The 11,200-nt window shown below is 40.7% G+C and overlaps 1 pseudogene; it reads left to right on the top strand.

Moving 5' to 3' along the window:
- Positions 1-1,159: 1,159 nt before the first annotated feature.
- LOC118636631 lies at positions 1,160-2,312 on the top strand (annotated as a pseudogene).
- Positions 2,313-11,200: the final 8,888 nt, after the last annotated feature.

Genomic DNA, 11,200 nt, shown 5'->3' with positions numbered 1-11,200 from the left:
GAATGAAAATTAATATTAAGCACATGAATTCAAGGACATCTGTACAAATTCTCAGGTGGATTTCCCCAGTGCCTTTAAAAATCTAATAATAGTTCACACTGTACAAGTGCTCATGGAGCTTTCCACTCTAGCATGCTATTAATCAGTGTCCTATGATTTTTCTTACGGAATTTATAATCTAACTTCAATAATGCCGGGAAATATCATAGCAAATGTTTAATCTTTAAGTACTTTTTAAAATTTGAATCAGGTAAAGATTTGTTTAAAAAAAAAACTTTAAGCATAGCCAGAAATATCTATCTATCTATCTATCTATCTATATATATATATATATATATATATATATATATATACAATTTATTGATTTTTAGAGAGACAGGAAGGGAGAGGGAGAGAGAGATAGAAACATAATGAGAGAAACAAGCATCAACACCAATCAGCTGCCTCCGGAATGACCCCTACTGGGGATTGAGCCCCAAACCTGAGGATGTATCCTGACTGGGAATCAAACTGGCGACCTCTTGGTACATGGGTCCATGCTCAACCACTGAGCCACACTGGCAGGGCTGGGAAGTTACATTTTCATACACAGCATAAATGTCAGCAAGAGGATTGAGAATCAGATATTGTAAGGATCCTTGGAAATCATACTTTGCAGTGCTTTAATTCCACAAGTGGGGAAACTGAGACCACAAGGGGAAAATGTTATTACATCCCATTCTTTCTCTCCTTAGATATCTTCATGTGTGGCATGAAGTTTTATTTAATGAAAAAGTATATGGATGTAAATACATACTTATCCAAAATTTTCTACCTGATTTTGGAGGGTTCTTTTATCTGTCTTCTTTTCTGTTAAAAATAATAAATGCCAAGGCCCCAGGCAGCCCAGAAGCTGAAAGCCCCAAAGGCACCTGAGCACACACAGGGGCGCAATGGCGCAGGAGTGGGGAGATGAGGGGTGGTTGATGGCCTGGACTGGAGGCTGCTGCCCAGAGCATGGAGGGCACATGGTTGCAGCCATACATGCATGCGGGCACCTGAGGTTCAGCCTCCTGGACCTTGGGAGGTGCTTGGTGCCCACGGCCCTCGAGGCCCAGAGTGGGATGCGGTGAGCCCTGAGAGTCCAGTAGCCTCAGATCCCAGCGCTGCAGATGCGGTGATGGATAAAGCCTGGTGGAAAAGGTGTATCTCCTAGGACGTCCACTGCACCCTGCATGAAGAAACTGAAGCTGCCTGTCTTCTAAGCTCGCTTCTCACTCCTGAAGAGCCGCCTGTTCTTGCTGACATCTTGACCCTGCTGAGTAGCCACTGCCAACTCTGCCCTGCAGCCTGCACCTGGTTGAATACCTGCTGGACCACTTCCTGGATCGTTATAAAGTTACCACCTCCAAGCAGATGTATGCTGTAGAGGTCTCCTGCCTCCTGTTTGCAGGTAAATTCAAGGAAATGGAAGACCAAGTACCAAAGCTGAAGTAGACAAACAGCACCAGGATCCTGAGTAGCAATAACTTCACCTTCACCAAGCGTGAGCTCCTGATAGCTGAGCTGCTGCTCTTTGAGGCCTTCAGCTAGAACCTCTGCCTGCCCATGCCTGCCTATTTTCTCGACTACAACTTCTTGGCCTCAGTCAACTAGTAGTACCAGCACTACCACAGCTGGTCCACCACCTGCCCCCGCACGACCAAAGAGTGCCTCAAGGAGTATGCTCAGTACTTTCTAGAGGTCATCTTACAAGACCATATTTTCTACAAATTCCAGCCTTCTACAGTCTCTGTGGCCTGTGTTTGGGGCCTATAAAATTTGCCTAAAGCTTTCTTCCTACTGGACCAGAGACCTGCAGAGGATCTGAAACTACTTCCTGGAACATCTGAACACATGCATTGAGATCCTGCTGGCAGCTCATGACAATGTCCTCAAGGATGCTGTTGCAGTCAAGAACCAGGCCTTGGCAATGGTGCCCTGCACATTCCCCAGGCCACACCCAAATACTATTTCAGTCAACTGTTTACCCCACCCTGGGTCAGCCAACACCTGTGGCCCTGGTGCAGTTCTAGTCCACTGTGCAAGACTTGTGTTTAGCCTATCAGGACTCACTGTAGGCCCACTGTTTGGGGTCCTCAAGGACACTGTTCATCTTTCCACTCTCCATGTCCCACCCTCAGCCTCTAGATGTATGCCCCATGCCCCTCCCCATATCCCTGAGTATGCAGATGGCCATCTCAGCCGAGCCCAGGCACTGCCTCACCACCACTTACAGAAGTGGCTACTTCAGTGGGATCCACACATTTCCCACTGGCTGTTTCGACAGATAGGGACCTTTTGGACCACCCAGGGAGGCCTTGGAGATTCAGGCAAAGGAAGAAGACACTGACAAGGGACGCTCAGAAGAGGGAGGCGACGGGAAGCCAATCCCCACAGGGCTTCATTGCCCTTAACTGGAGAGGGTCTATGCTCCTTTTAAATTAAACAGACCCAGAGCAAAACAGTCAATCAGATACCTCACCCAAGAGCATTCTTCTGGAAAATGTCTTTCACAGGTGCCTGAGGTGCAGGGAAATGGCTTGGTGGCTGTCCCCTGGAGCAGGGGCCTGGAGGATCAACAAACAACTTGTAAGAGGCCAGGAGTCTGGGAGCTGGATGCAGACACCAGTCCATGAGCATGTCCAGTGTTTAGCATCAAAGACACTGTTAGTCTTTGCAGATAGCAGCTACAATACTGAAGAAGGGGTAGCATGATATGTTCTCAGGACCCCAGTAGATTCTGGATCTGGTGTTTTTGTCTCCCTGGCTCCATGCAGGGGACCTGTGTGTGAGCGTGTGTGTGTGATGCCTGAGTGCCTGCCTTCTGAGACAAGGCAGGTGGCTGTCTTGCCTTTAATGTAGAACCTAAAATATTATTTGCCCTTTTGAACGTCCTGCTTGTCCCAGACACAGGATGTTGCTCTTACCCTGGCTTATGACTGACCTATGGGCAACAGCAGAACCACCTTTTACAAAAGGTATGATTCGGGAGAACCACTTTCCTGTCTTTCAGTTCCAGAAGATTCCACACGTTGGATGCTGTGTTAATCTGTAGAACTTCAAAAACCACCCAGAGGTAAAAGGTTGAAAAGTAGACAAAGGTTTAAAACCAACATGCCCACCTCCCTCTCTGTTTCTAGTGTGAGGTTAAATCAACCTTGACGTTGAGTTTGGCTAATAGCAAAGGGTTATAATGTGAAATATATGTTTAATGCCAGGTGGATTTGGGGAGGGGGGGGCTGTATATGACACCACCAGTGACAAGCAAGCGATAGGTTGGATCAAAAGTCAGTACTCAGGAATCTGCAGCAAGGAGCTCTCAGGATCACTCTGGTGGCCAGTGCAATATGTTTTTATTCCAACCCATGGCTTGTGCTCAGCATGGTTTTCTTTGGTTGGATCAAGGTTAGGGGACAACCATCGTTCACACAACAGAACTGGGAGGTACAAAGAACCACAAATGTATTTGTTTGTTTTTTAAGAAGAACCCATGTTGGTTTTGTTGACTCACTTGCCAGTCCAGGAGACTGGCAGGTGGCTGCCGGTCAGTGATGACATGCTGCTGAATTAATCCGAAGGTGATGCTCTGAGCAGGAAAAAACCTCCACATGGTAGTAGAATAAAAAAAGACTAGACATGGGCATGGTGCCGCCACTTTGTCACGTTTGCATAGGAAACTGAACGTTCTTCTGGTTTTTCTCCTTTTTCTTTGCCATCCTCCTATTTATATGCAACTGGTTTGGACTCCATGTTAATGTGTCTGCTTATTATGTGGCTAGGGCTTGTGATGGACCCCCAGAAAAAGGCATCTCATAATAAACATGTCACCTGTTCCAAAATAAGTAAATAAATAAATAAATAAATAAATGCCCTCATGTAGAACTGGGCTAAGTATTACATATAATGTGTTAAAATGACAAGATTCCTGAGTTATTTTCCCTGTGTTTTTACACCACTTTTCAAGTCTTCTTCAGTATTTTTTTTTTCATTTCTTCTTCCACACAAAAATATTTCTGCTAACAAGGTTAATTCAGTTTCAGAACATAATATGGGTATTACAAAGCAAGAAAGGAGAAGATAAAGCAGAACAGATGTTTTCAATTAGGTTTTGAGGGACATAAAACACATTTGAGTCAAGAAAATCAGATTTTTCTGAACTATATTCTTATTTCATTTCTATCTGGTATACTGGGTAACAGTAAAGCCTGTGTGAAGGGGCTTGAGCCATACCAGACTATCATTCAAAAATCTTCTATCTTCTAGCGTGAATTTGTCTTTGTTGAGACTTTATTGTGCAAAACCTCATGCCTTTGGAAGGAAACTTTTAGAATAGTCCTGCTGTTTATGGAAGATTTTTTTTATGAGTTAAGCTGAATGAAAAATAATTTAATATTATTTACTCAGAGTCTGAGGCACTGGTTATATAAAAGTGTAGATGATGCAAGTCCTGGAAGAAAGAGTAGCGAGAAGCGGAGTAAGGTCTTCAGGCCCCTAAGGGGCCCTCCAGGCCCACTGGCCTCGGTGGGCGGGTGAGCTGGAGGGCCGGGAACAGATAGCAGGCTCTATCCTGCAGAGGCCCAGAGCCCTTTCTGTAGTTGCTCACTGGCCGCACCCAGGCTTTGAAGCAGCAGTGAACCTCTTCCCCCACTTCCAACTCCACCTTCACAACCAGATAGGCATGGCTTCCCAAAGCCCATTCTGGGGACCATTCTGAAGACCACCAGGTCTTCAGGCCCAACCCTCCAGGGCCTAAGCAAAGCCCCCGCCAAGCCCTAAGCCACCGAGGCCTCTGCCTTGAGCATCGGGTGTGTCGGGGCTCAGAGAATAGCAGCTACTAGAATGTGACAGAGAGAGATGCTGGGCCTTGGAAGTCCTGAAATACAGCTCTGGGTGGACACAAGCTCGCCCACCCTTGGGCCTCTGAACCAGCGGATGCAACACCTGAGGTGACTTCTCTCCCAATTGGAAGAGACCATGCCTCGTTCTGACAGTACTTACAATGATGGACAGAGGCCTCAATGGTCCCAAGGTGAGAGGAGCCCCACTACACAAGGGTGGAATAGTTATGGGCCCTCCCACGGTTGATCTTCCTTCTACTATATAGATCATGATTTTGGAAGAGACAAATGGTTAAATAACATACCACATTTGGCTAATAAGAAGTGCCCACTACCTTTTGGGAATATTTAATTGTTTTTTTTTATAGAGGTTTGTGTATATAATATAAAAAAAGCTGTTGTCAAATTTCCCCTAACATTTCAAAAGAGAACTTTGTTACATCTAGGCCTTCAAGGTATAAAGAGGTTGCAAACCTTCTTTATGTATGATAAAGTAGAGTTAGAAAAATCATATGTCTTGCAAATGCCTATTTAAAAAAACGCAATCTAAAGTAATGTCTTCTGGAAATGACTTTTTGAAATGGAATTGTTATACTACCTCTAGAAACAACATGTGACATCAGGAGCGACACATGTTCACATTTCTTCTGTGGGTTAGAAGACATGGAGTAGAAGACCTTGAGAAGAAATAAAAAAAGGTTTTATGTCACAGTGGTCATCACCAAACCAACAATGCAAGAAATGTTAAACTGACTGCATAATAAGCAGAAGAAATAGGGAGAGAAACATAACCATAACAAAAGAATGGCAATAAATAAGTACATATCAATAATAACCTTAAATGTAAATGAATTAAATGCTCCAATCAAAACATTCAGAGTAACTGAATGGATAAGAAAGCATGACTCACATGTATCTTGTTGGCAAGAGACCCACCTCATTAAAAAAGTGTCACATTGTTTGAAAGTGAAGTGATGGAAAAAAAAATCTTTCAAGCGAACAGAAAGGAAAAAAAAAAAAAAAGGATGGGGTAGCAATAATAATATCTGATAAAATAGACTTCAAAATGAAGGCTGCAACTAGAGACAAAGAAGGCCACTACACAATATTGAAAGGATCTATCCAATAGGAGGATATTACCTTGGTTAACATATATGCACTTACTATAGGAGCACCAAAATATATTACCAAATTTCGGGAGGAGTTCAAAGGAGAAACCAACTACAATAGCAGGGTACTTCAATACCCCACTGCCATCACTGGATAAATCCTCTAGACAAAAAATTAACAAGGAAACAGAGACTATAATGATGCACTATATCAAAGGTATTTGACAGATATCTAAGAATTCACATTCTTCTAAAATATACATGGGGCATTGTCAAAGATAGACCACATATTAGGACACAGACTAAGTCCCTACAAGTTCAAGAAGACTGGAATGATATCAAGCATATTCTCAGACCACAATGGCATGAAACTAGAAATCAATTACAATAAAAACACTCAAACACATGGAAGCTAAGTAGCATGTTATTAAATAATGAAAGGGTTACCAAGGAGATTAAGGGAGAAAAGAAAATTCGTAATAAATGGTGTTGGAAAAATAGGACAACTACAATAAAAAAATAAATAAATGAAGCTAGACCACCAATTTATACCATACACAAGAATAAAATCAAAATGGATATAAGATTTAAATGTGACTCATGAATCCATAAAAATTTAAGAAGAAACTATAGGTAACAAAATTTCAGACATCACACGCAGCAGAATTTTCACTGATACAATGCATAAGGCAATACAAACAAATAAAAAAATGAACACATGGGACTACATCAAGGGAAACATTTCTGCACAGCAACACTGACAAGCATCAAAATGGAAAGGGAAGCCAGTGTATGGGAGAGAATAATTGCCAATGATACATCAGATAAGGGGTTAAGTTCCAAAATATATAGAGCACTCATACAACTCAACAGGGGAAAGACAAGGAACCCAATTTAAAAATAAGCAGAGGGATGTTATTTAACAATCTTTTCTTTCCCCTTACCACAAAAAAGTTAGAAAGTAATATATTGTTTGATTTGGGGCTGAGGTAGCAGCCTTCTAACAGTTCAAAAACCTGTTTAGATTCCAAAATAGTGGTGGAATGAATGGAAGCTACACAGACCATCACCCAGGACCAAACAGGAATTACAATAAAAATAAATACAAATCATCAGGAAAAAGCAACAGAAGAGCAGCCTATGAGACCATATAACCAGGAACACCGAATCAATTATGGTAGGAATGGAGAGGCGCGAGAGTGGGTATGGAAGCCCATGAACAGCAGTGGTCTTAGTTGTGAGCAGTGCCCTGGGGGTTAAAATCTCTGCTGACTCCACAGCACAGAGGGCCAGAACAGAGTGCAAAATTAGCCACAAGTACTCAACTTGGGCTCTGGAAGAGGGAAGGTGGACTAGACTGAAACTATGTGGGGACACTTGGGGTTTGGAGGGTGTTCAGAGCTTTTGATGAGTTGTGGCCATCTTACTCCTTCTCTGGGCTCTAGGGAGAGATGGTGACCCCTCCCATCAGAGATTCAACCCCACCCAAATGGGCAAAAGAAATGCAAATTTAGGCTCATTAATAACAAGCATCTACCCTACCCTTGGGAAATCCTCTTAAGGTGAACACCTGAGGAAGTTTTTTATTCAACTGAGAACCCAAGGCTCTTCAAGAAACTGAGATGAATAGCCTCCAGGCAGAAAGCTAGAGAATAACTGACCCATTCCTGGGCTTGCAAATCTACCCAGGAAAGTAAAACTTGACAGTGGTGTTTAACATGGTTCCTCTCATGCTTATCCAAACCCAGGAGAGGGAGCCACAAACAGCAGAACACCAACACCCACAGGGAAAATTTGGCAGGCTCCAAACTCACTGAGATAGCCAAACTGGTGAAACAAAGAAATAAATCCCAAATGAAAGAACAAGAAACCTCTACCGAAGATGAGACAAATGAAATGCAATTAAGCCAGTTATCAGAGGTAGAGTTCACAGCCATGATCTTGAGGAAGCTCAACAGCATGATTAAGGACACCAGCACCATGAGTAAAGATATAGAAGCACTAAAAACCTACAAAATAAAAATGAAGAATGAGAGCAGAAATAAAGAACATACTGGAAGCCCTGGCTGGTTTGGCTCAGCAGTTAGAGTGTCAGCCTGTGGTCCAGAGAGACTCGGGTTTGGTTCCCCCTAAGGGCACATACCTCGGTTGTAGTTTGTCCCCAGGCCTGGTTGGGTCATAAGGGTGGCAACCGATCAATGTGTCCCTTTCATACCACTGTTTCTCTCTCTCTCTCTCCCTCCCTCCCACTCTATCTGAACAAAAAATAGAAAAATGTCCTCAGATGAGGATAAAATCAAACAAACAAAAAAGAAAACACTGGAAGGACTAAATACCACAGTAGAGGAAACTGAGGATCTGATCAGTAAATTAGAAGACAGGATAGATAAAATCAACCAATCAGAAAACAAAAAGAAAAAAAAAAAACAAATAAAAAATAGAAAGACAGCTAAAGAAGTGTGGGACAACTACAAATTTAATAATATACACATCATAGGAGTCCCCAAAAAAGGAAAAAAATGAGCAAGGATTTAAATAAATAGTGAAAAATACTTTCCTAATTTGGTGAAGGCAGAAGGCATTCAAGTTCAAGAAGCACAGAGAGCCCCAAGTAAAAAGTACTCAAACAGGCCTACATCAAGACACATAGTAATTAAAATGACAAAAATTAAAGACAAAGAGAATCCTAAAGGCAGCAAGAGATAAGCAACAGGATACCTACATAGAAAACCCCACAAGGCTCTCAGCTGTCTTCTCAACAGAAACACTACAGGCCAGAAGGAAATGGCATGAGGTAATTAAGGTCATGAAAAACAAGGATCTGAATCCAAGACTACTCTAGCCAGCAAGGCTGCCATTCAAAACAGAAGGTCAAATAAAGAGCTTCCCAGACAAAAATAGGTTAAGGTAATACATTAGCACCAAACCAGCACTGCAAGAAATATTAAAATGACTAATGTAATTAGCAGAAGAAATAGGAATAAAAAGAGAACCATACTTAAAAAAATGGCAATAAATAAGTAGATATCATAATCACTTTAAATATAAATGGATTGAATGTTCTGATCCAAAGTATCTGATTGGATAAGAAAGCATGACACACATATATGTTGCTTACAAGAGACCCACCTCACAACAAACTACTCACATAGTTTGAATGTGAAGGGATGAAAAAAAATCTTCCAAAAAAATGAAAGAAAAAAAAAAAAAAAAAAGCTGGGGTAGCAATACTAATATATAATAAAATAGATTTCACAAGGAAGACCATAACTAGAGACAAGAAACGTCACAACCTAATATTGAAAGGATCTATCCAACAGGATGATATAACCTTGATACACATATATGCACCTAATATAGGAGCACTAAAACACATTAAAAATCTTCCAGAGGACTTTAAAAGAGAAATTGACAGCCATACAATCATATCAGGGGTTCAACACCCCACTGACATCACTGGATAGATTCTCTAGACAAAAAATTAACAAGGAAACAGAGACTCTAAATGAAGCACTAAATCAAATGGATTTAATAAATATCTACAGAGAATTACAACCCAAAACTACAGAATTCACATTCTGCTCAAGTGCACATGAGACATTCTCAATGATAGACCACATGTTAGAAAACAAACTAAGACTCTACAAGTTCAAGAAGATTAAAATTATATCAACCATCTTCTCAGATAAAAGTGGCATAAAACAAGAAATCAATTGCAACAAGAACATGCAAAGATAGTTGATCACATGGAGGCTAAATAGCATGTTATTAAGCAATGAATGGGTTACCGAGGGGATCAAGGAAGAAATTAAAATGTTCCTGGAAACCAATGAAAATGAACAGAAAACAACACAAAATTTATGGAATGCAGCAAAAGCAGTTCTTAGAGAGAAGTTTATAGGACTACAAGCCTACCTCAAGGAAGAGAAAACATTTCTAATAAAATATCTAACCTCACAACTTAAAGAACTAGAAAGCAAACAAACAACAAAAACAGAGCAAGTAGAAGAAAATAGTAAAGATCAGAGGAGAAATAAATGACATAGAGACCAAAAAATAAAAATAAAAACAATTAAAAGGATCAATGAAACAAACAACTCATTTTTCCAAAAGATAAATATGATTTATGGACCCTTAGTTGACTCATCAAGAAACAAAGAAAGAGAACCCACTGTATGGGAGAGCATAATTGCCAATGATATATCAGATAAGGGGTTAATTTTCAATATATATAGAGTGCTCATACAACTCAACAAAAGGAAGACAAAGAAGCCAATTAAAAATGGGCAGAGGAACCAAATGGACACCTCTCCAAACAGAACATACAAATGGCCAAGAGACATATGAAGAAATGTTCAACATCACTAATCATCAGATAAATTAAATTAAAACAACAATGAGGTATTACCTCACACTTGTCAGAATGGCCATCATAAACAAAGCCTCAAACAACAATTGTTGTTGAGGGTGTGTAAAAGAGGGGACTCTAGCACACTGCTGGTGAGAATGTAGACTGGTGCAGCCACTATGGAAAACAATATGGTGTTACCTCAAAATATTAAAAATTGAATTGCCATTTGAGCCAGTGATTCCACTTCAAGGAATATACCCTATGAAGCCTGAAACACCAATCAGAAAGACTATATGTACCTTCATGTTCACAGCAGGACTATTTACAATTGTTATGATATGGAAACAGCGCACGTTTCCATCAATAGATGAGTGGATAATAAACCTGTGGTACATATACACAATGGAATAGTATGCAGTTGTAAGAAAGAAAGATTTCTTATCATTTGAGATGACATGGTGGGACCCTGAGAGTATTATCCTAAGTAAAACAAGCCAAGCAGAGAAAGACAAATATCACATGATCTCATTAATTTGTGGAATATAATGAACAAAACAAACTGATAAACAAAATAGACTCAGAGACATGGAAGTTGGGTACAGACTGACAGAATTCAGAAGACAGGAATTGGGGAGAGAAGAGATAAACCACATAATTTTTATGCATGTATGCATAACCAATAGATGTAGACAACAATGCTGATTGGCAGGGGGCCAGGGGGAGGGTGTAAATGGGGAAAAAAAAGGCTAAACATCTGTCACAAAAATAAATTAATTAAAAAAAAAAAACTTTCTAGAAACCAATAAAAATGAACATATAACAATACAAAATCTATGGGTCACAGTGAAAGCAGTCCTGAGAGGGAAGTTCATAGCACTATA

This window comes from Molossus molossus, unplaced genomic scaffold (assembly GCF_014108415.1).
Source record: "Molossus molossus isolate mMolMol1 unplaced genomic scaffold, mMolMol1.p scaffold_m16_p_2, whole genome shotgun sequence".
In the NCBI taxonomy this organism is placed as follows: domain Eukaryota; kingdom Metazoa; phylum Chordata; class Mammalia; order Chiroptera; family Molossidae; genus Molossus; species Molossus molossus.
The sequence above is the reverse complement of the archived record's forward strand: the minus strand, read 5'-3'. Positions and strand labels throughout refer to the sequence as shown.